The sequence below is a fragment of the Myotis yumanensis genome, unplaced genomic scaffold, assembly GCF_028538775.1.
Source record: "Myotis yumanensis isolate MYYU_CA2020_CCGP unplaced genomic scaffold, mMyoYum1.0.hap1 SCAF_6, whole genome shotgun sequence".
In the NCBI taxonomy this organism is placed as follows: domain Eukaryota; kingdom Metazoa; phylum Chordata; class Mammalia; order Chiroptera; family Vespertilionidae; genus Myotis; species Myotis yumanensis.
In genome coordinates, this window is record NW_027223757.1 from 6592730 (window position 1) to 6617861 (window position 25132).

Below are 25132 nucleotides of genomic sequence, written 5' to 3' on the forward strand. Positions count from 1 at the left end.
CTGAGCCCCCGCCAGGCCAGGACGGGCGCCCCAGCACCTTCCCCGCGCGCTGCGCCCCCGCCCGGCACCCACGACGGCCTGGCCTGGGGCGCGGACCCACCTACACGGGAGGCCGGGGCGGAGCTGGGGTGACTCGCGGGCGTGGGGACCGGGACACCGCGTGGGACTCCTCCGAGGGGCCCGGCGCCGCGCGCAGACACCTCCTCGGGGCTGTGCGCTCCGCGGCCGGGACCTTGGCGCACCCCCCATTCCCGCTCCACCTCCCCCCCACCCCCCACCCCGGGGAAGGGAGACTCGGGAACAAAGCGGAAGGAGGTGGACGGCGGGACGGTGCCGGGCCCGCCCGCAGGGGAGGACGCGAGGGAGCATCCCGGCTCCGGGCAGGTCTGGGACCTGGGACCCGCTCCCCGCCCCGCGCCCCCAGCCCCGCGCCCCTTACCTTGGCCTCACGGCCGCTCCGGCCCCGCCGCCGCGCCCCCACGCGGGGCCCCGATGGACGCGGGAGGCGCCGGGCCGAGTCAGAGAAGTTGCCGGGGCCACTGAGTCCCCCTCCGGGCCGGCGGGGAGTCTCCGGCCACCGCGGCCACCCGGGCCTCTCCCTGCGCGCGGCGTCCCGGCGGGCGAGTGGCCCCACCTCGCTCCGGGGCGCGCCGCCCGCCTCCCTCCCCGCCCTGCCCACCCCGCCCCCCGGGCCGCCTCCCCGGCCCCGCTCCTCCCGCCGCGCCCCGAGTTTTCCCCGGGACCTCACATCTCCACCAACAGAACCGACAGCTCAACTCGGCGAGCCCCGAGCCAGCGCCGGCCCAGCGGGTGCTCAGCTGCCGCCGCGGACGCCACGCGGGAAGCGGACCGGTCCTCCCCGAGCTCACCGGAGACGGTCCCGGACCGCCCGGGCAGAGCCGGCGGCGAGGCAGAGGGAGGTCGGGGGACACTCGAGTGCAGACCGAGTTGGGGAGAAGCCGGACTTGCGGCGGAGACTGCGGGTTTAGTGGAGACACCTGAGCGGGGCGGGGCGGGGTCTGCGGGAACCAGGGCCGTGTGCCCGGCCCGCTGCCCGGCTCTCACACCGGCTCCCGGGGCGGAGGGCAGGGCAGGGGTGCCGTGAGTGTGGCTCCCCCAGCAGCGGGCGCCTGGACGGGCCGGAGCGGGGACTTCTAGGGGACTGGCTGGGGAGTAAGTGGGCGGGAGCGGAGGGGCCGGGGCGGGGCCAGGCGTCGGCAAGGCTGACCCGGGAAGGAGGGAGGGGCGCCACCCGCCTTGCCTGCTACTCATCCCAGGAAGATCATCTGAGTCCCACGCCCACAGTCCCCACCAGGGGGTCCCAGTTCTCCTGGGAACCACCTGCCCTAAGTGCACCATCCACGCCTCCGCCGGTCCTGGGCTGGGAGCGGCTGGTGGGAAGCGTGGCGGGGCACACACCCAGAGGTGCATCTCAGAGCGCCGGCCCTGGTCAGGGCAGCTCCGAGCTGCAGGTGACTGGGAATCCGCCAGGAAGACTCCTCCGGCTGCTAAGAGACCCATGAATGGACTTTCCCACACACACTGCTTTTCAATGAAGGCACGAGGGTGTGCTGGGAGCGGACAGACCTGGCTGTCCACCTGCCGGGGCCACAGCGCTGGTGACCCAGCCCTTCCTGCCCCGCGGCCTCCCCTTGGTCCCCCTCCACAGGGCACACCTGGCTCGGCCTGGGAAATGCCTCCTCCTAGCTCTGCCCTTAGTAGGTCGCCTATGTCTGCCACAGACAGACCTACCACACCGGAGCTTTTATGTGTTTTCCCTGTTTCTTGTATTGCATTTTTTTCACACCTTTATTTTATTTATTTTTTGTTAATCCTCACCTGAGGATACTTTTCCATTGAGTTTTGGAGAGAGTGGTAGGGAGAGGGAGAGACAGAGAGAGAAACACTGATGTGAGAGCAACACATAGATTGGTTGCCTCCCAAATGCATCCCAACCAGGGCAGACAGTCGACCCTGCAACCGAGGTATGTGCCCTTGACCGGAATCAAACCCGGGACCCTCCAGTCCTCGGGCCGACGCTCTATCCACTGAACCAAACGGGCTAAAGCTCACACCTTTAAAATGTTGATTATATTTTTATTATAATACGGGCAATATGCTCATTGCACAAACTTGTAAAAATATTTATAGCCCAAATGTCTCCAACTCCCCAGTCTTCTGGGGCATGTTCCCTTGATACCAAGTAGTCAGAGCTGGAGCCCCCGTCCCATGTGCATCTGCCGGGGTCCAATCAGGAGAGAGAAACCACTCAGCAATTAAACAGTGGACGTTTAATATAAAGAATTATTAACTACAACAGGATTGGAGCAACGAGGGATTGACTAGTCAGAAGTAAAGAGAACTCAAAAGGAAATGGGAATACAGATATGAGGGTGAAAAGAGCAGCCACTACCCCTGGTGCTGAGCTGTAGCCCCAAGGGTGAGCCTCCTCCTCCCCCAGGCTGAGACCCAGAGCCTGTTGGGGGCACCATGGCCATGGCTCATTAAAAGGTAGAAAATTCGCATGGCTGGGATGGCTCCTATGAACCAGGAGGTTAAGGTTCGATTACCTGTCAGGGCACATGCCTGGGATTGTGGGCTCAATCCCCATTGGGGGGCGTGCAGGAGGCAGCCAATCAATGATTCTCTCTCATCCTTGATGTTTCTCTCTCTCTACCTCTCCCTTCCTCTCTGAAATCAATAAAAATATTAAACAATAAAAATAAGCCCTAGCTGGTTTGGCTCAGTGGATAAAGTGTCGGCCTGCAGAACTGAAGGGTCTTGGGTTCGATTCCAGCCAAGGGCACATGCACAAACTGTGGGCTCAATCCCCAGTGGGGGGGCGTGCAGGAGGCAGCTGATCAATGATTCTCTCTCATCATTGATGTTTTTCTCTCTCTCTCCCTTCCTCTCTGAAATCAATAAAGAAATATATTTAAAAATAATAATAAAAAATAAAAACCTTGCTCAATCCCACAGAGCCTCCCTTGGTCAGGGCCAGTCCTGTCACTGCTCCATCCTGAAGCATCTCCAAGAAGGAGACAGGTCCTCAGTGTCCTGTCTGGGAGGCGTGCCACTCCTCACTGTGAGAGTGAGTTTTGAGGGCAGCAGCCCAGGTTGCTGGTTCCTACATAACCCTATGCAGACACCCTCCAGGATACACTTTCAACCTGGACTTCACCTTCAAAAGATACAGCCTTAAAAAACTGCCTGTGACATTGATTGTTCTATGTTGATAAAACTCCTGTTGTTTTAAGTCCCTTTCATTTTTATTTTTATTTTTTGCAATTTATAAAGTTCGTCCGGTTAACATATCTGAAGATGGGAAAGTTAATATTTTATGCATCAGAGTAAAGTGTCGATTATCATACAATATACCTTCACGTTGTCCAGCCAATTCTTGCTCGCCAGTGCTTAGAGGGTGAGCCCTTATTTTCCCTGAGCCCTCAGCATAGGAACTGTGCTTGCTGAGCCCATAAACTTCCCGTGAAATGCAAAGTTTACAACATGTGAGCACGCCCTTTCTCTACAAAGTCCCTTCATGGGCCTAAGTTCCACCTCTTCGATCCCCATCCCGTTAAGCTGGTCTTGGACTTTGTCACAGTTTCTCCTGAGTTCCTTTCACATCCTCCCAACCCCACTCATTACCCTCAGTCATCCCCACTCTGCCCTCAAGGGCAGGGCCCCCTGGGCTTTCTGTGCTGTAAGAGCTGCCGCTTATTGTTATTGAAAGTAGTGAGGTCTGGGTTTGGATGTCAAGGTTCCCAGTGGGTGGGGAGGGAGAGAAAACAGAGAAAGTCTGCCTGCTGACAACGATAACTGGGGCCACGTTCGAAGTTGAGGGCTGTTGGCAGGGAGCCAGCTGGTGCACAGACAGGACTGCAGAAGGGAAGTGATTTTTGAAATTTAATTATGGGGAGCAGGGACGTCTGCCAGGCCGTCAGAACCAGCAGCTTTCTCTCTGAGCAGAGACAGCCATGAAATTCACTTAGGTGTACTGGGCGTAATTGAATAGATAGAGGCACATGAACTGTTAAGGACATCCTCAAAAAGATGTAACTCGGAGACATATAACTCCGGGGTTTCCATTTCAGAGCTGGGGTATTAAGTGAGCCAAAACCTGACCTTGAGCTCAGATGTATATGATTGCCAATTTCTTCGTCATCCAGTATATCTCAAAAGAAAGAAAAACAAAGTCTTAGGGTATCCTTTAACAATTATAGTAAATATTCATCAAATATGCCTACCTCCTATATTTACATGTATGCATCCTATATAATAAAAGCCTAATATGCAAATCGACTGAACGGTGGAACAACCAGCGGAACAACTGGTTGCTATAATGCACACTGACCACCAGGGGGCAGACGCTCAATAAAGGAGCTGCCCCCAGCCTGCAGGCCCCAGGCCAAGTGCGTGCCAGCGGGCCCTCCCTTTCCCCCCATCGCTGCACCAATCAACAGGCAGAATTTCGTGCACGGGGCCTCTAGTATAGAATAAATATATGTGAATGTCAAAACATGGACTTACCAGATTCTTTTAATAGCTGTATAAGTACTGTTACACTTTTTAAAGGAATTTATAAACTTCAGTGATTGACAGAATGTAGAATCATGTCATTCAAGGGAAAAAAAACCTGCTTTTTAAATTTTGTGTCTAACATACTTACTTGAATTAACAAATACATGAGCTGATGGATCTTTACTGCAGTTACAGCAATAACACCTTGAACTTGTGGCTATTGTTAGTTTTTACGCAAACTTTCTCATTATAAGCTTTAAACCAGCCACAGGCTTTATAACCGGAACTCTAGGCTTTTAAATTAGATAAGCTTCTTACAGGACTATATATAACACCTTTCTATAAGATGTTAGCTTTATCTCATTACCCTGTAATATAGGGTTCCATAGAAATATTTCAAATCATTTTGACATTAAAATGTTCTCCATTTTTAAAGGGAAAGAAAGAAGTTGAGAGCTACTCCCCAAGCCTCTGGAGTGCAGCCTCCCACCTTTGTCCACCCCCTGACCCGTTTCCCAGGAAGGGGCCGGGAACTTCCCTCATTGGAATGAGTGTCTCCGCAAACACACTGCTCTTGTGGAATTCCCTAACAAAACAGCCCGTGTGCCGCTCAGCCCTGAGGACAGGAGAGGACCGGAGCCGGGGCAGGCGCTGCTGCACTTCTTTGCTCCCACCTAGTCTCCCCAGTCTGCGCGCACACTCCCAGCCCGTGCTGCGAAACAATTTACAAAGCAACCTGGGCTCCTTTAAATAGGTTGACCCAGTTTGTCGCATGTGTTAGAACATTTTTTGGTTCAAGTACAACTTTCTGTAACAGGAGGGAGTTATTCAGCTGCCTGCAGTCCTCCCTGGCCCTGCGATGGAGGAAGCTGTGCGCCCGCGCCGGTGATCATTCCCAAGCAGCCGGCTCCAGGCGCTACCTGCTCCCACAGAAACCTGCGGGCTCTCCCAGTTCACCAACTGGAGCAGGGAGCAGGCGCTGAGAAACCCAGCCTCCCGCACTGCGGTGAGGTAATGAGAAACAAGCCGTCCTGAGAAAGTTCTCTGGTATTTGTGTCTCCCCAGCCTTGGTGGACAGAGGGCTGATGGACAGGTGGAGGCGGACACCTGCTGTTAGGCCAACCATCTACCAGCTCCTGCTAAAAGTAAGTGAATGAACAAGAAGTCTGAGAGTCACCCAAGTGGTCCACAGCCTCATGGCCCCACACACAGCCTCTTCCCCACCTGCTACCCCCAGTGAAAGTCTCATTTTGCGTCCATTTTCTTTCCAGTCCAACACAAGCTCATCAGTATGAAAATACTTACTAGTGGGGGGAGGGCAAGAAATAAATCGAGAGAGAACGATTCCCACTGCCCTGACTCCCATGCCCAGGAGGGGTGACCTTGACCTCTCTCCACAGGCACCCTGCCCTTCTGATGCCTCCCAGACTTCCCCTCCTCTCTCCTGCTCCCGCCTCGGTCAGTAGGTCCCTATTTCCCAAGCCCGTACCTATTTCCTCTGACCTCTCCTGACCTTCCCTCCCATGCCATTTGGCCTCCAGTCTTCTCCTTGCTGCTTCCTGCAGAGTTTGCAAACCGCTCTCATCTCCACCACCTTCCCCTCAGTTCTGCCCCCACAGTGGCAGCGAACTCCTGGGAACCTCTCGCCCCTCGGGACCTGGCAGAAGTGGCAAGTGTCTTCGAAGGTCTTCCTGTCTGTCTGGTGGAACCGGGTCTGCGCTACTGTCCCGTGTCATCAGTGGGCCACAGGGCAGGACCTGGAGCAGCACAGGCACCTGCTGGCCATGAGTGGTCTTGTCTCTGGGCGCAGCTGCCTCCTTTGCTGAGCACACACTTTGCAAAGCCCCGCCCCTGATGTGGTAACTGAGTGCCTTGCCCCCAGGGCAGGAGGCCCGCCTTCCCTCCACTCTCCCTCAGGCAACCCTGTGACCAGGTTTAACAGAACTGGGTTCCAAAATCTCCCGTTGCTCTTTCCTCTGGGAGCTGGCCGCTGGTAACCCTTCTCGCCGTCTCCTGTGGGCCGCTTCCCGTTGGGAGGCTGAGGCAGGAGCTGGTCGGAACTCCGCAGGTGGCCGCCCCTCCCTTCCCAGCTAAGCCTCCAGAAAACCTCACCTGTGGCAGAGGCTCTTCATTCAAAAGCCAGTCCCCTTCCCAGTTCTGGCCTCCACGCTCCACCATCCCAGCTGCGGTTACACAAGGAACAGTCTGAAAGCGCCAACCATCATACATTTTCCAGGGAAGTGAATGTAAACATAGTGTGTGTGAGTCTCTCTGTGTGTGTGCATGTGCGTGCCTGTGTGTGTGTGTGTGAGAGAGAGAGAGAGAGAGAGAGTCAGAATGTCTGGCTACATCCTGGCTCCAATTCGTACACTGGCCATGTGACTTAAGCCCTCGTGCCTCAGTTTCCTCATGTGTAAAAGGGGACAATACAATAGACCTGATGGAATTGTATAGGGACGAAGTGAGTTAGGATTGATGAAGGACGCCGCAGGCACAATCTGACGTTACGTGAGCTTAGAAGCGATGGCAGGCTTTCTGGAATCCGGATGCTCTGTCTCACTTGCCCACATCTGCAACATGAAGAGTATAACCGGGGGCAGCGTGCGGGCTCGGCCAGGTGCAGGCGCTCCTTACCGCTCCATGGCGGACCGACATCAGAAGTCAGTTGAACAACACAGATGGTTTCAGCACAAAACCAGCCCTGCCTGCAGAAACGCAGCTGCGTGCTAACCGCAGAGAGATGTTCGCGGCTGAGGCCTCACCAGCGCTGGCTGAGTGTTCACTCTGTGCCAGGCACGTCCGAGCACCAGACAATGTATTTCATTTGTATCGTGTGACGCCCTGATGAGGGAGGTACCATCATTGCCCCATCTCGCAGGCGAGGAGCAATCTGAGGCTTAGAAAGATAAGCCACCTGCCCGGGATCGAGAGCGAGGGACCAGCTGGCCCAGAGTGGACCAGAAGACGAGATTCTTCGTTTTATTAACGAACGCCTTTCTATTTTGAAAATATAGTTCCAGGTTTCCAGGTGAATCGCTACTGTTCCTACATGGATACTCATCAGCTATTGGCTGTCGATGAGGATGGTCACGCTCTAGGCCACGGTGGAAGCCAGCATGGCCTTCCTCGTTACATCCTCGGTACCTCCTCCAGGTCCCGGATAGAACCCACGCAATAAGCAACTGTTGGCTGTTGCTCAGAGCTTCAGCCGTGCACTTTCTCAGGGGATATTTGGGCTTTAATTGAAAAACTGATGGGAGTCGACCAAGATGGCGGCGTAGGTAAACACCGGAGACCGCTGCCGCAAACAACCATTTCAAAAATACAACTAAAAGACTGAACGGACATCACCCAGAACCACAGGAAGGCTGGCTGAAGAGAGACTCTACAACTAGAAGGAAAGAGAACAGCAAATCGAGGCTCAGAGGCGGCGCAGTGTGGAAAATACAAAGGTACCGAGGTGCGCGCGAAAGCGGGCTGGTGGCTGAGGGCGCGGTTGTCGTTTTCTGTCGGGACTGAGTCTCAGACTCTGGGCTCCAGATCCGGGCGAGTCTCTAGGGACCCAGACTCAAACGGGAGAAGCGGGATTACCCGGCATCAGTTGGAACCTGAGGGCAGCTTTCTCTCCGAGGTTTGCAGCGGCTGCCGGGGTTCTGAGAAGCAGAGCCTCTGGGAACGGGACTGAGCGTGGCCATAACTGCTCCCTCCGCCCGCCCTGTTGATCCCGCCCCGCCCAAAGCCTGCGCACAGCCATTTGCCGATCGCCTCAGGCAAAGGCTGGATTAGCGCCTCCCCAGAAGACAGAGTTTTCCGCACAGCTGATTACTATAGCCAGCCGGCCTGAGGGTCAAATCCCCCTAGTGTTAACTACAACAATTAAGGCTTGGCTAGAACAAGACTGCGCACAGAGACCACAAGGGGGTGCACCAAGAAAGCATAAAAGATGCGGAGACAAAAAAACATGACAGAAATGGAGGATATGGAGCTAAGAATCGCAATTTTGAGGGCTTGCCATAAATTTGTGCAGAACCTCACGAAAACTAATGAGACCCTCGATGCTACGATAAAGAAATTAGAAAGTAAGCATACACGGACTGAAATAAAGAATATTATACCCAATAGCAGACCAGAGGAGTACAATAATCAAACCAAAGATTCGACAAAAAACACCCAATTGGAAAAGCAAAATGAAAAAAGAATCCGAAAGTGTGAAGATAGTGTAAGGAGCCTCTGGGACAGCTTTAAGCGGTCTAATATCAGAGTCATTGGAGTGCCAGAAGATGAGAGACAGCAAGATATTGAAAACCTATTTCAAGAAATAATGGCAGAAAACTTCCCCCACCTGGTGAAAGAAATGGACTTACAGGTCCAAGAAGCGCAGAGAACCCCAAACAAAAGGAATCCAAAGAGGACCACACCAAGACACATCATCATTAAAATGCCAAGAGCAAAAGACAAAGAGAAAATCTTAAAAGCAGCAAGAGAAAGAGGCTCAATTACCTACAAGGGAATACCCATACGACTGTCAGCTGATTTCTCAACAGAAACTTTGCAGGCCAGAAGGGAATGGCAAGAAATTTTCAAAGTGCTGAATACCAAGAACCTACAACCAAGATTACTTTATCCAGCAAAGCTATCATTCAGAATTGAAGGTCAGATAAAGAGCTTCACAGATAAGGAAAAGCTAAAGGAGTTCATCACCGCCAAACCAGTATTATATGAAATGCTGAAAGGTATCCTTTAAGAAGAGGAAGAAGAAGAAAAAGGTAAAGATACAAATTATGAACAACAAACATGCATCTATCAACAAATGAATCTAAGAATCAAGTGAATAAATAACCTGATGTACAGAATGAACTGGTGATTATAATAGAATCAGGGACATAGAAAGGGAATGGACTGACTATTCTTGGGGGAAAAAGGGGTGTGGGAGATGCGGGAAGTGACTGGACAAAAATCATGCACCTATGGATGAACACAGTGGGTGGGGAGTGAGGGTGGAGGGTGGGGTGGGAGCTGGAAGGAGGGGAGTTATGGGGGGAAAAAAGAGGAACAAATGTAATAATCTGAACAATAAAGATTTAATTAAAAAAAAAAAAAAAAAAAAAAAAAAAAAAAAAAAAAAGAAAAACTGATGACGCCTTTGAGGAGCAAAGGAACAATGACACATGATGGCATCTCAGACACTCGAATAAGCAATGAGGGCACTTTAATTGAGGAGGACTCCCCGGAGCCCTTCCACCACCCCAGCAGATTGTCCTGCGTGGTACAGTTATATGAGAGAATATTCTAACTGCACTAATTCGGTAATTTCCTTCCTAATGAGGCCTTGGACTGAGTGAATTTTCTTTTCTTCTTTTTTTTTTTTTAACCGCAAAGTACACATGGTTGTAAACTGTATCCATTTCCTCGGTGAATATACATTTGGACTCAAGCCTGCTATTCTAGCTTCATGAAAGAACCAGAAAAAGCAAAGCCCTCCTGCCACTGGCTAACCCGATGTGGGTAAGACGATGACGCTGGTGTAGATTCAAACTCAGGGACTCCTTCGCACTCAGAGAACAGAGGGGCACCCAGATCCAAGGAAAACACGGGCTCGCACCTGAGGGTACTACGAAACGTGAGGACCGGTGCAGAACTCTGTCTTTCCTTTTCATAACTGAACTCAGCCCCCTTCCGGTCAGTAGCTGTGTTCATTTTTGGGGGGCCGCCGTAACAAATGAACACAGCAAGATGGCTTTCAACAACAGGCATTCACTGTCCCACAGTGCTGGGGTCTGGAAGTCTGAAATCAGAGTGTCAGGGGGCCTGATCGCCGTTCAGGCTGTGGGAGAGAATGTTCTATCCGTTCTCTCGGCTCCCAGGAGTTGCCAGCAGTCCCGGGCATCCTTGGCTTGTGGATGCATCACTCCAACCTCTGCCCCCGCGGCCACATGGCCTTCTCCCTGTGGGTCTCCTTCTCTGTGTCTCTTCTTCTAAGGACATCAGTCCTCCTGGACGAGGGCGCTGTCTAATGACCTCATTTGAACTCAGCTGCACCTGCAAGGCCCCTGTCTCCAAATAAGGCCGGACTCCCAGCTACAGCATTAGCCTTCAATCGATCTTTTGAGAAGACACAATCTAACCCCCGACAGAAGTGGGACACGAAATCTCACCACCGAAGCCACTCACTTCCCCCTCCAGTTTACAGCTCTAGTCTCTTTTGGACACTTACTTTGTTCATTCGGGATTCTCCCCCATCCCCCGTTCCTCTTCTTCTCTTCTCTCTGGACTGAAATACGTTCCAGGCCACTCTGCCTCACATGCAGCACGTGTCCCACCCACGTGTGTACACTTTCCTGGCCGCCCAGTGTTAGCGTCTTTGGGCAAAGCTTCCTCCATCGTAAGCAACCAGCCATTTACCATGTAGTCAGAAGGCACCCCGGGGAGGAGTCAGATCTCCATTTCACAGGAATCCCCTGAAAGGTCTGCAGCAGAAACAGGGGATCTGAGTGATAACCAGCCAGGGCGCCTGAGTCGGCTCTGGTGCGGACGCCCGGGGTTTCCCCGCCTGGGGTCTCCGTGCACAGGGTCTCCCTGCCCGGGGTCTCCGCGCCCAGGAGGCTGAAAGCTGCCTTTGGTTCCGGCGGGCTTTCCTCCTCTGACCCGGCAGTTTGCTTGTGAAGTAATTATTAGCTCGCATTTCTGCCCACCTGCTGGGCCACGTGCTCTGCTGCTAGGTGGGCAGGAGCCGCCTCCCCTCACAGTCACAGGCGTGGCTGTGGCTCAGCTCACCATCCAATCCTTCGGGCCCGGCTGGCCTGGCTCAGTGGTTGAGCGTCGACCTATGAACCAGGAGATCACAGTTCAATTCCCGTTCAGGGCACAGGCCCAGGTTGTGGGCTCCATCCCCAGTGGGGGGCGTGCAGGAGGCAGCCGATCAATGATTCTCCCTCATCATTGATGTCTCCATGCTCTTTTGAAAGGAAGGTTCTTCACCTCCATCCTCTGAAAGTCATTCACAAAACCAGGAAATGAACCGTGCGTGCTGGCTATCTGGGCGTAGCGGGAGTTATAAAGTGAGCATGAGCATCTCTGTCCCTGGAAATTCAAACATGGAAGGAAATTCAAACACGGAAGGAAATTCAAACACGGAAGGAAATTCAAACACAGAAAACATTCCGGCCATCTGACCTTGTTCCCAGGCAATGGTGTTATGCCACCACACACGCCCCAGTTATGGGCTTGATCCCCAATGTGGGGCGTGCAGGAGGCAGCTGATGGATGAGTCTCCCTCATCGTGGATGTTTCTATCTCTCTCTCCCTCTCCCTTCCTCTCTGAAATCAATAAAAATAATTTTTTTTTCTAAAATATATTTTATTGATTTTTTACAGAGAGGAAGGGAGAGAGATAGAGAGCTAGAAACATCGATGAGAGAAACATCAATCAGCCGCCTCCTGCACATCTCCTACTGGGGATGTGCCCGCAACCCAGGTACATGCCCTTGACCGGAATCGAACCTGGGACCCTTCAGTCCGCAGGCCGACGCTCTATCCACTGAGCCAAACCGGTTTCGGCAAATTTTTTTTTTTAAAAAAAGAAAGAAATGCATATTTTTTACCTCAACTCCTGAGATTCTAGCTCCACCGATCTGGAGGTTAAAGAATCTGAATTTTTACAAACATAAACAGATGATTGGGATGCATAAACTATGCCGAGAAATAAACACTCGGCTCAGCCCACAAACCCGCCTCCTGGCAGGGCAGCTGGGACCCCCGCCACTGGTTCACGGAGCCCCTGAAACGAGCTTCGATGTGTGGAGGTAAGGTGTGCACATGGCGCTTTGCGGATGCTGCCGGACCATCACTATGGGAAACATATCTTCAGTTACAGAGAACTGCATGCTGGGGACACGCGCTGTGTTCACACTCATTCGTGTTTCTGAGCTATTTGACACTTTATGGGAGTCAAGCTCACTTTGGAAGATAAGCTAAGTGGCCTGCTCCTCACAGGATGGGGAGACACAGGGGCACCACAGAGTTAAGAAGCTCCGTAATCAAGGGGTCAGGAGGGTCTGGTTTTGCTCACAGCTGTCTCCCTAGCACCCACATTCCCTTTGCACATAGTAGGTGCATGGTAATACGTGTTCACAAATGAACCCAACACAAAGGAATATGAAATAGTATGAACATTTGGATAATGCCTCCGCATAAGTGAACACCAAATACTTGTAACTATGAAACTGATTAATCCTTGATTAGGAAAGTAACTCAAAAGTTTAAGAATAATCAACTACAAGTCTGGATCGGGGGGGCGGGGGGGGGCGGGGTGCGGACAACAAGAAATCCGGCGCTTGGGGGGAAATCTGACCTCTTCCTGGGCTCCGTCTGTGCTTCTGAGTCCCCTGGAGTCAGTTCCGTGACTCCAGGCCACGGGTTTCTGCACGGCTCCGTGTGTTTTAATTAAACTCCGAGGGCGAACACAGACTTTCCAAACGCCCCCCTGGCCTGTACCATTGCGCCTCAAAGCAGGGTTCAGAGAAAACACCGAGGAGTCCTGTCACCAACGCACTGGGAGCGCGCATCGCCCTCCCACGAGGCAGAGCCGCAGGATGGCCTGAGGCGTGACCCTGTGCGCACCCGCGGCCTCTGCAGGGACCGGCTCCCAGCTTCCACGATGGGCATTTGTGTTCTGCACTCGCCTGTCTCGTGTCCACAAAGCAAAGCTCTGTCCGTGTGACTCAGGCTGTGAAAATGCTTCCCTTGGCAGCCCCGTGGCCCTTCCCCGCACAGGCCCCAGCACAAGCGCAGGGGAACATGAAGGCCAGCGCTGTTCCCTGCCCTGTGCCATGTGTAACGGTCCCGCGGGCCTTGCCAACAGCCACGGGCGGGGCGGGGGGGGACCTGTGTCCTGAGCTAAACTCTGCTCCTGGCGGCGGCTCCATGGAGCTGGATGGGATTGACAGCAGGCGCATTTACCTTCCCTCTCTCCCTCTCCCTTGTTCCTCCCTTCCTTCCTCTCTCCCTCCCTCCCTTTTTGTCTCATGTAAAAATAAAAGAATCAAAGATCTCAAAGAAACATCCAACTAGCAGAGATTTCTGGGGACAGCATTGGCCTTTCCCCAAGTCTGTCACTCTCTCCAGCTCAGCCCCTAGTTATGGTGAAAAACAGAGAAAACGACACTAACTAACCCTCACAGGGAGCTGCCGTGACCCTGTAGCTGGAAAACATCACGGGTGGCAGCCTGCAGAGCCTGTGCAAGTCGTGTGGGCATCACCCAGTGCCAGGCGTGTCCTTGGCCGCTGCATAACCAAGGAGGCTGCAGGTCACCTTGGTCCGGGCCCTGAGCCACCGTCTACTTGAAATATACGCTAGAACTGCCTTCTGGACTCGGAACACAATTATGACATCCACGGAGTCTGCCAGCATTGTCGTGTAAATAAGAAAAATATGTATGTTAAATATGAAACAATTCAATTTCTTGGACAATCCCCTCCTGAAGTGGACTAAGAAGCTAATTCTGAGTCTGCACCATGTATTCCACACAGAAGCGTGTTTCAGAGAAGGGATCTGGAAGGGGCTCGCCCCGTCCGGCCTGGTTCCCCCGGTGCACCCAGAGCTGCCTGCCTGCCTGCCAGCCACGGGCCGTTAGTTCAAGTCCAGGGAGTGAGTGGGCATCCTCATCTCGGTCCTCTGGTCTCAGATTCCCAGGCCAGCACTGGCTGGTGCGTGTCCAGGGGGATTCCAGATGTGGAAACAGCTGCAGGCGTGCTGACCTGTCGGTGTCTCAAAGCCGCTCTGTCCTGAGTGTCCCTCATCCCGAATTCTCCTCGGATGCCGGCTCTGCTGCCTGCGAGTGGGCGCACTGACCCCGAGGGTCAACGCCAAGTGCGCGGTCCAGGAAATTGTTGCCGGAGTGATTCGTGCGCCCACCCTGAGCCCCACCTTGCGCTAAGGAGACGGATGCTTTGCTACCAAACGTCGCCTTCATCGCCTTCATTTAAGGTGACCTGAGTTGGCAGCCAAAAGCGTCCCTTCCAATCGGCAGCCAACTTTCCTTCTATTAAACCTTGGGGAGAATAGATCACCCACTTCGGGGAAATACCGCGTGCGTGAGGCTGAGGCGTGTGGGTTGAGGAACCGAGCGCGCAGGCCGCCTGCCCCACATTCGGTCCACAGGCTCCGCAGGCCTCCACGGGTCTCTGCCCAACCTCACGGCCGAACGGGCCCCGGAGGGAGGACCGGGCAGCAGCGCGGGCAGGTGGGGAGTCAGTGCTCAGAGACGGGGATAGAATGAAGAGGAAAGCTGGCTGCAAGCTTTCGGGGATCGTAATTCGGCTGCAATGATAAGACAGCAGCCATCAACGTGTAAGTGACACTCTGAGCAGCGGGTGGCCATCTGCCCAGTTTACATGTGAAGTTCTAACCCTTAATGTGAGTGCATTTGAAGAGGATGAAGCCGACGGACATAACAAAGGTTAAATCAGGTGGGAAGGGTGGGGCCTTATTTTGATAGACCTGTTATCCTTATAAAAAGAAGAGACACATACCTCTCCCTGTTTTATAAAACCATATCTCCGCCACCACCTCTCTCTCTGTCCCTCCATATGCCCGGAGAAGATGCCCTGTGAGGGCACAGCGAGAAGGTGGCCACCTACAAGCCAGGAAGAGAGCGCCCAGCAGAAGCCAAGCCTGACAGCACCCTGACCTTGCACTCCTGGCCTCCAGAATGGGAAGGAAATACATTTCTGTTCTTTAAGTCCCCATCGAACAGTGGAACGACCGGTTGCTATGATGTGCACTGACCACCAGGGGGAAGACACTCAACACAGGAGCTGCCCTCTGGTGGTCAGTGCACTCTCACAGAGGGAGCACTGCTCAGCCAGAAGCCCTGAGCCGGGCTCACAGCGCAGCTGCGGTGGCGGGAGCCTCTCCTGCCTCCACGGCAGCCCTAAGGATGTCTGACTGCTGGCTTAGGCCCGCTCCCCACGAGGATATCCCCCCAGGGCTCCTGGACTGCATGCAAGAGGGCTCAGGCAGGACTGAGGGACCCCCCCCCCCCCCCCAGTACATGAATGTCGTGCACCAGGCCTCTAGTCAGTATATAATACATAAACAATAAAAAATTGGAAGAATGAACTAAACCTCAATTTTTTAAAAGACTTTGAAAAACTGAGGAATAATACAAACCTACCTTGTCGATGTGCCTGATCAAACGGGTTTTGGGGAAAATGCTCCAGGCGCGAGGGGCCGGAAGTGAGATGGCTGTGCGTGTTAAGAGCTCCTTCCGAGGAAAAGCAGACATGCAGTGCACTCCCGGGTGTGGGCAAAGGGCGGGAAGGAGGGGACCGATCTCTGTCGTTCAGCCTGGGAGACGGGCAGGGAGATCTATTCCCGTGGGAGATACGGATGCAAGAGTTGCTCCCATAGGAGGTCAGAGAGCCTCATGGCCCAGAGGATGGACAGCCCTTGTGGAATGCCCTCCAAACAAGAAAGAGAAGTTGCCAGAGAAGCGAAAGGACATGGGAATTTCAGGGCCACAGAGGTCAAGGGAAGAGAGACTTTGGAGGAAGGTGGGGTGGGCCACCACCAGGGAGGTCAAGTGTTATGACCCTGAGAAATGCCTCTTGGAATTCCATGGGGAGCCCACGGGAGATTTTTAAACAGTGGAGGGGGGCGGGGGGATTTGGACGGTAGGAGGTTAAGAAGGGAGGGATGGAGAGGAAATGAAGGCAGCGGGTTATGTTTAGATTCCGGCTGTTCGAATGCCAGTGTCCAAGTCTGGACTGGAGGTGGGAGGGTGTGATGTGTAGGCCTTTCCCTTCATTGTGACCCCAGCGGGATTCCCTACGACCAGTTCCACAGTGACAGGTGCTGACGGGCTGGGGAGGTGGGACAGGGCGAGGTGGCGAGGTCATGAGGTGTTCCATCCTGACCCGGAACTTCCCCACAGCTCCCGTTCTGTGTGTGACAGGATATAGGACAGTCTAGTTCTGTAGAGCCAGAAGATACACAATTCTCAAATCCCTGTGCTGATTAGAAGTTTAGACATTTCTCCCAAACTTCACACTGTAATGGCTGGTCTAAGGTCAGAAGCAGGTCTGAGTAGAAAGCCATGGTAGGAGGGGTTGGGATTCACGTGGGCATCGGTGTCAGCCTCACCCCCAGCCGTCGGACACTTGGCGTCACGGAGACGAGACGCCAAAGGAATCTTCTGTCTAAAGGTAACGTCCCAAGTCCTCTTTTCCGTCTCTGCCTCTCTGCAGGCCAAGGCTCATCTCCGGCTCCTACTGTGCCGGTCTTGGGCATAGTCACCCTTGGTTCCTCGTTCTTCTCGTTCTGCATTTTTGCGCAGCCTTTAAAAATCGGATCCCACTGGCAAGGCCCCAGACTTTCTGCAATAATGACTTACAACATGTACACATGGGTGCCCACTCACCCGGTGGCTGTTGTGCACAGAGACTTGCTTAAGATGGAAAACCAAATCTGACCGCCTGAAGGTCGTCTGGCGCACATCCTCTCAGCGTAGCTCAGTGGCCACTGAGTTAGGTCGATGGACTCTGAGGTCACAATATCGGTCCCTGACGCAGCTCATAATGAACTCCTCGTGCCAGGGAGCACCACTGGTTAGAACAGTGATGACGGGGCTCGGGGCTGGCTCCCTACCCAGGCCTCGGCTCTCTCCTGCCCAGGGTCCGATGGACTTGCCAATGCCATTGGGCACAAGAGGAAGGGCCAGGGCAGGGAGGATGGCTCAGAACAGCCACTGCACAGGGCTCTGGATACACAGGTCACAGTCGCTCCTGCAGGAGGGACCCCTGAGGCTGAGCCCTGCTGGGAGAAAGACCAGGAGAGGAGAAACAAAAGCCAGGAGAAGCAGGGCCCCGTGGAAATCTGTCTTGGCTAAGGGAGGGGAGGGAGGTTGACGGGTAAAGAGAAAGGAGAGGAACTTTTGGAAACTGTTCAAGGTGTCCAGTCTCTACCCACACTGCACTCTCCACGTGGACATCCAGTGCGTGTTTGAGGAAGCCTTTTGCAAACCGTGAAGAATAGATGTGTGGTCCTAGCCAGTCTGGCTCAATAGATAGAGCCCTGCAAACTGAAGGGTCCCGGGGTCAATTCCGGTCAAGGGCACATGCCCGGGTTGTGGGCTCGATCCCCCAGTAGGGGGCGTGCAGGAGGCAGCTGATCAACGATTCTCTCTCTCCCCCTCTCTTCCTCTCTGAAATCAATGAAATATATATTTTTTTAAAAGACTACGTGTGTGCTGGGCTGGGGGGAGCCGGCAGGCAAGCGTGTGCGTGTCTTGTGTGCACATGTGTGTGCATGTATGTGAGGTGGGGCTGTCCGTCAGGTAGGGTGAGGCTGGTGCTTGCTCCCTCTCCCTTGACCCAGGCGTCTAGGTAAGGAGTAAGGCGTGTGCCCAATGCAATGGCGGTGTCCATTGGCGCACACCCCTGAAACTTCCTTCTGAGTTCAAAGAGGTAACAACAGGCGCGTGTGCCCACAGGGTGAGTTTGACACCCATGAAACTGTACGCTCAGATGTTTACCTTCTAGAACTTTATGGGGCAAATTAGGAGGCTGGGCCTCATAACCTGGCAATAAAACATCAAATGTTTGGGAAAATGGTTTACCTTGGATCCATGGGCAGCCCATTAATACCAGGAGGAAGTGAAAGAGGAGAAACCAACCAAAATGAAAGTTTCAAGTTCACAGAGAATTTTTCTTCTTGTCCAAGCACAACAGAGTCTCAGGGAGGCCAGGCCAGGGGCGAGGCTGTGAAATTCCACAGAAACAGAATTCTCTCCATGTGAGATCTTGCTACGGGAGCCTCGGGGCACAGAGGGTTCTGCCTCAGGTTATCTGTGGGGGCCACATGGGAGCCAGCTGAGGGGAGCTCTTGTCATGGGGGCACGTCGCACAAAGTGCAGAACTGACTACATCTCACCTCGCCTGAAACCAGACAACCAACTCTCCAGGGCCATTTCCATATTAACCAGGTATTCAATTTTAATGTTCATATAAAAATTAAGTGGAGCCTGGCCGGAGTGGCTCAGTGGTTGAGTGTTGACCCATGAACCAGGAGGTCACTGGTTTGATTCCTGGTCAGGGCACATGCCCAGGTTACGGGCTCAATCCTGGCTGCAGGAGCAGCCAATCAATGTTTCTCTCTCATCAGTGTTTCTCTCTCTCTTCCTCTCTCTCTAAAAAATCAATAAAACATATTTTTAAAAAGTTCAATGGAATATTTACCAATAACAAGAAGTTCAAAGTGTCACCTCCAAAATTAGTGAAAAGGAGGCATACCCTTCTCAAATCAACCTGTTTTGGGGGAAAGTAGTTTTATTTTTTTCTACTCAAAAAATTACTTTGAATAATTTGATATGACTCCATTGAATGTGAAGAGATCCTCAAGCTGAAATATCTAGATGACAATTATGCAGAAGAGGAGTCAGAATGGAGAATCGAATCTAGAAGTCCCCCTTGAGTGGCTTCTCTGAAAAGAGAAAATGTATCACTAAGAGAACAGAATTGAGAACCTGGAGGCACCCCCAAATCTGCTTGTTGGGGTTGGGGGGAGAGGGTCCAGCCAAGGGTCTGCCCAGGAGCCGAGGGAATGAGGCAAGGCTCTGTCAGGTGAGCCGGAGGGAGAGCTTCCTGCAGAGGGGTTGGGGGGACCGGGCAGTGGGGCAGCAGCAGCGACAGCCTGGGAGGCTGAGGCAGGACACGGCGGCTTTTCTTACTGGTAAGGGGGTCACTCATGGACCCGGAACCCACCCACCCCCGCCCCCCAAGAAGAGGAAAGTGACGATGACTCTATGACGTGCTGGGTTTAACTGAGTGCAGACAAGGAGACCCAGCTGGCGCATCGTGCTGTGGGCGCAGCTCTGGACCCACCGTATAAAAACGCTCAGCAGCCACCCAGGCTGTAACGGGCGGAGGGCCTGGCTGGCGGCTAGTCACAGTGGCTATTTGCAGAGTGACTGGAGGAAAGATGACAAAGGTGCAAACGAAGCAAGAGCACAGATTAAGAAATGAGCCAATGAGGCAGCACCTGAAATCAACACAGCTGAGGAGGTAGAGACTTTGTCACGCAGAGCGCCGTGCTGGCCGGGGGTGTGGGGGGCCTTCGCTGGGCCTTGCATCTGAGGGAGCAGAGTGTTCTGCTACCGTGGAGTCAGCTGTGTGCAGGGCAGTGGTGACAAGGCGGGGTGTCAACGTTACCCGCCACCAGGCTGTCCAGGGCGACGAGAAGCAGCTGGCGGGACCGTAGCAAACTCGCGGCCCAGGGTCCTGCCACCTGAGGTTCGGCGAATGCGCAATTGCCACACGGCCCCCGCACAACAGGACCCTGAGCGAGACGAGGCTGCCACGCGTTTAAACCCAATGGTCCCCATGGTGCCTCACAGTATAGTGCCCATAAGTAAACATGTATCACAGCTTCAAGGTCAGGGCTGGCTTTTTCAAAGATGTGCTTGCGATAAACTGAAGAACTGTAAGGCCCTTTAGTGGAAGGATGCAGAAATAGTGGAATGATTAACGATATTAAACAGATTTAATACAAAATCAATGAATGAATAAATAAAGGAGGTCGTTAGTGGCCAGCGAGATAACACGTCACAGAGCGGTGGGGGCAGAGCCGGCGGCAGAGGGCGGATTAAGAAGAAAGAGGAGGTGCGGGGCCCGCAGCAGGGCTGTGGACCACACCTGGGGAGGCCTTTTGGAGCCGCAGGAAGGAGGAGGATCAAGGAAGGTTATGATGACCTTCGTCCTGAGCGTGTTCATCGAATTCCAGGTATGACACACACACCCACCTCTCTTCTCCAGGGGGCAGGTCCATACGTGACACAATGAAATGGCCCGGATTGCTGGATGCGTGGCTCCTCCATGTCCACAGCCCCGCTGAGCCCAGAGAAGGTGGCGGATGGTGGCAGTGCCTGTTGCCTGGAGGGCATGTGCAGGGGCCGCAGGTCCAGGAAGGCGTGTGCTCTGGTGGGGGGGTGTGCAGAGAGCCGATGGCCTGCGGACTCCTAGGGCAGTGCACACAGCCATCACGTCGCAAGGATGGGCGACAGTTCTGAGTTCCTCGCTCTTCCCCACAAGTGGCCCACACCTTTGGGTTGTCACAGCCGAGTCCAGTGGAATCTGAGCATTTCTGTTGACAATAGTGGTGAGTGGGCTAAGGAACACAGACTCCGCCATGGCCTGAGCTAGGGGACATTCAGGCCCACGGGCACCTGCCCCGGGACCTCTCCCCACGTCTTGACCTGGCAGGGGTGCTGGGGAGGTGCGGGAACGGGAGGTGACGTAGTCTGCATGGTCACGTCTCCCCCAAATTCATATGCTGAAACCTAACCCCTGAGGTGACGGCTTTAGAAGGCGAAGCCTGTGGGAGGTGCTGGGCGAGGAGGGTGGGGCCCTCACGAGTGGGATTAGTGTCCTTGTAAAAAGTCCCCAGCGCCCTTGCCTCTTCCACCAGGTGAGGGCCCTGCAAGAAGGTGCCATCTAGGAGGAAGTGGCTTCACCGGACACTGAATCCGCCGGTGCCATGACCTCGGACTTCTCAGCCTCCACAACTGTGAGAAATGCCTTTGCTCTCTATATGCCACTCGGTTTACGGTATTTTTGTTATAGCAGCAGGAACGGACTAGGGCGGGCCTCAGAGAAACCGACGATGTAGCCAGAGCCTTGGAAGTCTCTGGCAGGCCTACGATTTGGACGCATCTGGGATCAAAACAGCGGTGATACCCGCCTGGCCTGCCGGTTCTGTTCAGTCAAGGGCGGCTGCAGAAACCCAGAGGTCTCATGACATCCTATGTTTACACTCAGCTTCCTTTAGCAAATGTTCTAAAATTTACAGAAAATATCTATTATTTACAATCATGGTTGCAATTTGCATACCTCTGATCTTCAAGGGGAAAAGGCACAATCTCCTTGAACTTGACCTTTAGTGAGATGAGCACGAACAGCAGGCAACACTTAGCTCTTACCACGTGCCTGGCACGGTCCGTAGCGCTTCATACGTTGTAACTCAACACGCACGAAGCCCTGCAATGTGGGTAGTTTTGTCCCCTCCACTTTACAGAAGAGGAAAGATAAGAGGGGCGGGGTCCAAGGTCACACAGTCGGTAAGTGACAGAGCGGGACGTGAACCAGAGAGCAAGGCTCCCAGGTCTGTGCCCTGCCCGCTGTGCTGCCGGCCTCGAGAATGAGGAAGACCTGACCACGCACAGCACCAGGCCTGCAGGAGGGAGGGGGGCGAAAGTGAGAATGTGATCCGGGCAGGATGCGGTGAGTGAGGGGCAGAGGTCTCTGCAGGGACCACAGGCACACGGGGGAGGCCTGCAGCCCGGAGCAGCGGGTCCCGGAGCAGCGGGTCCCGAAAGGCTGCCCGGTGGGGCTGAAACATGGTGGGCGGGTAGAGAGGGAGGAAGGGGCTGAGAAATCATGCCAGACAAAGATCAGCAAGAGCCAAGACTGAGCGGGACCCAAGAGATAATGGGGTCCCGGGTGAGGGAGAGGCAAGCGGTGAGGCTGATGAGGAGGGTGGGAAGGGCCACAGAGCCCTTGAAAGTTGGGTGGAAGGCTGGATTTAATCCCGAGGGAGATGGGAGCCTGGGGGTGGGGGGGGGGGCATTCCCAGGGGCGTGACACCGTTGGACATTCCTCCTCTTTTACGTGGCAACTGGTAGAACCACGGCAGGGTGTGACACGGGGACAGGAGGTTAATGCGATGAGCGTGATGAGCCACAGAGAAGAGGGGAGTGAGAAAAAGACCAGTTAGCACACTAACTTCTTTTTCCCTATGTGCAGCCCCCTGTGACAGCCCTGCCTGGTAGGGCAGCTGAATATGTGTTCACTTCGAAAACAAAACTGTAGGGGAGTCCTTTTTCGTATTTTGTGGAGGGAGCTTAGCCTTTGGAGCGGAACACGCATTACCTGGTTTCCTTGTCCATCGGACTCTGGGCAGGGGCAGGGCCCAGGAGCAGATGGGAGCTTCCCTGTCCAGGGCCGGCGGTAGCAAGCTGCGCTGATCACCTCCACACCACGTCTGGAAACACCGTGAGGCCGACGCCCAGACAGCTGCAGGGCAGCCGCTCCCTCCCACCCTGCTCGCCAGGACGGCTGCCTGCCCAGAAACGCTAGTGAGGACGTGCGGGCACCAAGCGGAGCTACTGACCTGAAAGCCAATCCAGGCGGCTGGCGAGCACAGGCTTCCGGAGCCGCTGGGCCTGGGGGCTCCCTTTTTCCACATCCTTCGGTCCTAGAAGAAGAAAACACGGGCCTCGTTACATTACTCGCATGGGACTCGCCAGATCACACCTCGTTAAACCCAAAGCTCGCATTTCACTGAGGAGAGGAACACAAATCAAACAAACTCCTGCCATGACTGACGCCAAAGCTGCCTGTGGAGGCCTCGTTTCCCCCATAACCTGACCGTGCGCCTTGGCTGCCAGTCGCCAGCGATGGTTACTGGAGGAGGAAACGCTGAAGGTTCCCGGAGAGCGCACCGCCCACAGTCCAGCGGCCAGTCGCTGGGGAACCGCAAGTCCTCTAACCGGGGCTCTTTCTGAAATGAGAGCTTTCAACAAGGCTTGCGATTGCCGAAACGCTTAAGTTTCCTGTTGACCTCAAACGCATCCTATAATCTTTTTAAACGTGGAAGCAATTTTCATTTTTGCAAAGAAACCCTAATAATCAGCTCACGTCTCTACTCATCACGGAGGTGAGTCCCACCAGGAAACGACAAAAGGACTCTCCCCAGGTCCCACCCCTGCTCAGCCTGTCCCTGCGGGGCAAAGTGTCCCTGGCGCCTGGCATCTTAGAAAGTCTGAAGGTGCTGGCCTGGGCAAGGCCTTAAGCTAATGGAGTTCAAACCACTCATTACGCTTAAAAAAAAACAAAAACTGCAGAGCAGGCAGATGGTCAATTAGAGGGAGGGCCAGGCCCAGGAAAACCCAAGAAACGTGTGTTCCCTGAGCATGTGCTGGTGTGAGGCCCGTGTTCTCTGCTTTAAACACATGACCTCATTGTGTTCTCTCACCTGCTCACAGGGCGAGCATGGGCACGAGACCTGGCTGAGTTCCTCAGTTCAACTCATAGGTAGCGCTGAGCATACAAAGGAGACATGGACACGCTTGGCTTCCTGCCCACGGTGAGACCACAGTCCAGCCAGGGGTGGGGGAGGGGGAGTCAGGCACATTCATTAGTGCTGTGTTGTTCAAACAGCAGCTTGCGACTCCATAGAAGGTCATGGCATTAATTTCCTGGGTCTTAATCGGCATTAAAAAGTAAATGAATGAACCCAGAAAGTAGAAGAGAATGGCATGGGATGGAAAACATCAGGGTGCATGCAGTAAAGTCCAGGAAATTCCCACGGAAAGATCAGCAGGCCTGTGTCAATCCTAAACATGTCTGGTGTACTGGTTTGCAATGTAAAGGATATTTTCTTTTATAGGTCATGGCTGAACGAGCGTGAAAGCTCTCGAGTTATGGAACAAAGCGACAAGTGCTCTATTAGAAGTGAATACGGGATGGTGAGAGCAAAGAGGAGTGAGTGTCCACCCTCATTAGCACCGAGTTCCAGAGCGAAACCATCCTGTTTTCTCACCACCAAGAGGTCTCTGAACGATGAGATGCCTCCATCCAATGCTCAAAGCTAAGAAGAGCTTGAGAAGGACGGGTATGAAATTTCAGGGACTAGAGAAGGAAGCCGTGGGGGTCCCTTCTCCTGTAGCCTGGGAAAGAGAGTGGGCACCCATGGAGCATGAGAGGCACAATGACACCAGTCGTGTCTGCACAATGGAGCCAGATTCCAGAAGAGGGCATGAAACCTCCAGAAGAGGGGACCCAAGTCAAGCCCTACTGGGCTAGGTCTACAAAGACCAGGTAGGTCGGGAACGAATCCCCACCATCCCACTGGTGAGACTGCAGGAGAGCCTGTGGGGTCTGGAAGGCAGGCCGCAGGGAGCCAGACCTGGGCCCTGTCAGTGATCTTTACCTTGAGAGCAGCCCTCCTTTGGGATGGCAGGCCACTGCGATGCCCCTGACCCGGATAAAATTGTGATGAAATGTTCTGTTCTTTTCCTAAAACTTCCTTCAGACAGACCCTAGATGCCACGCTCACAGGTTAGACTTGTGGCAATCCGCCAGACTGCCGCTGGAGACATTTTCTCCGGTTTCTGTCAGGATTCAGATCACGTCAGGTGAGTTATAAGTAGGTCCTATTCCTGGTCCAGACGAAGAAGCAGGAGAGAAGCTGATGTCGTGCTCAGCATCACACAGTGGTGGAACCAGAACCGAAACTGGCTGGTGCAGTTGGCTGTGGGTTTGCTTTTTCTTTTAATTGTTTTTATCGATTTCAGAGAGAGGAAGAGGAGAGAGAGAGAAAGAGAGAGAGAAACATCAATGCGAGAGAAAGATTGATTGGCTGCCTCCTGCACGCCCCCTACTGGGGATTGAGCCTGCAACCCAGACATGTGTCCTGACCAGGAAACGAACATTCAGCAACACTGGTCGGCAATTTGCTTTTTCTTAAAGGGCCATAAGCTGTTTTCTATTCTTTGTCCAGAGCATAGATAATCAAATGTAATGTAATGATTAATATAATGATTTTATATATATATAT

General features: G+C 53.7%; 1 protein-coding gene across 1 annotated transcript in view; it reads right to left on the bottom strand.

The window, feature by feature from the left end:
• TIAM2 (TIAM Rac1 associated GEF 2) overlaps positions 1–22713 on the bottom strand; it is a 184314-nt gene extending 161601 nt beyond the window's left edge. The window contains 1 exon segment of the mRNA XM_070417418.1: positions 22685–22713. The gene's annotated coding sequence lies outside the window, so the exon portion shown is untranslated.
• Positions 22714–25132: the final 2419 nt, after the last annotated feature.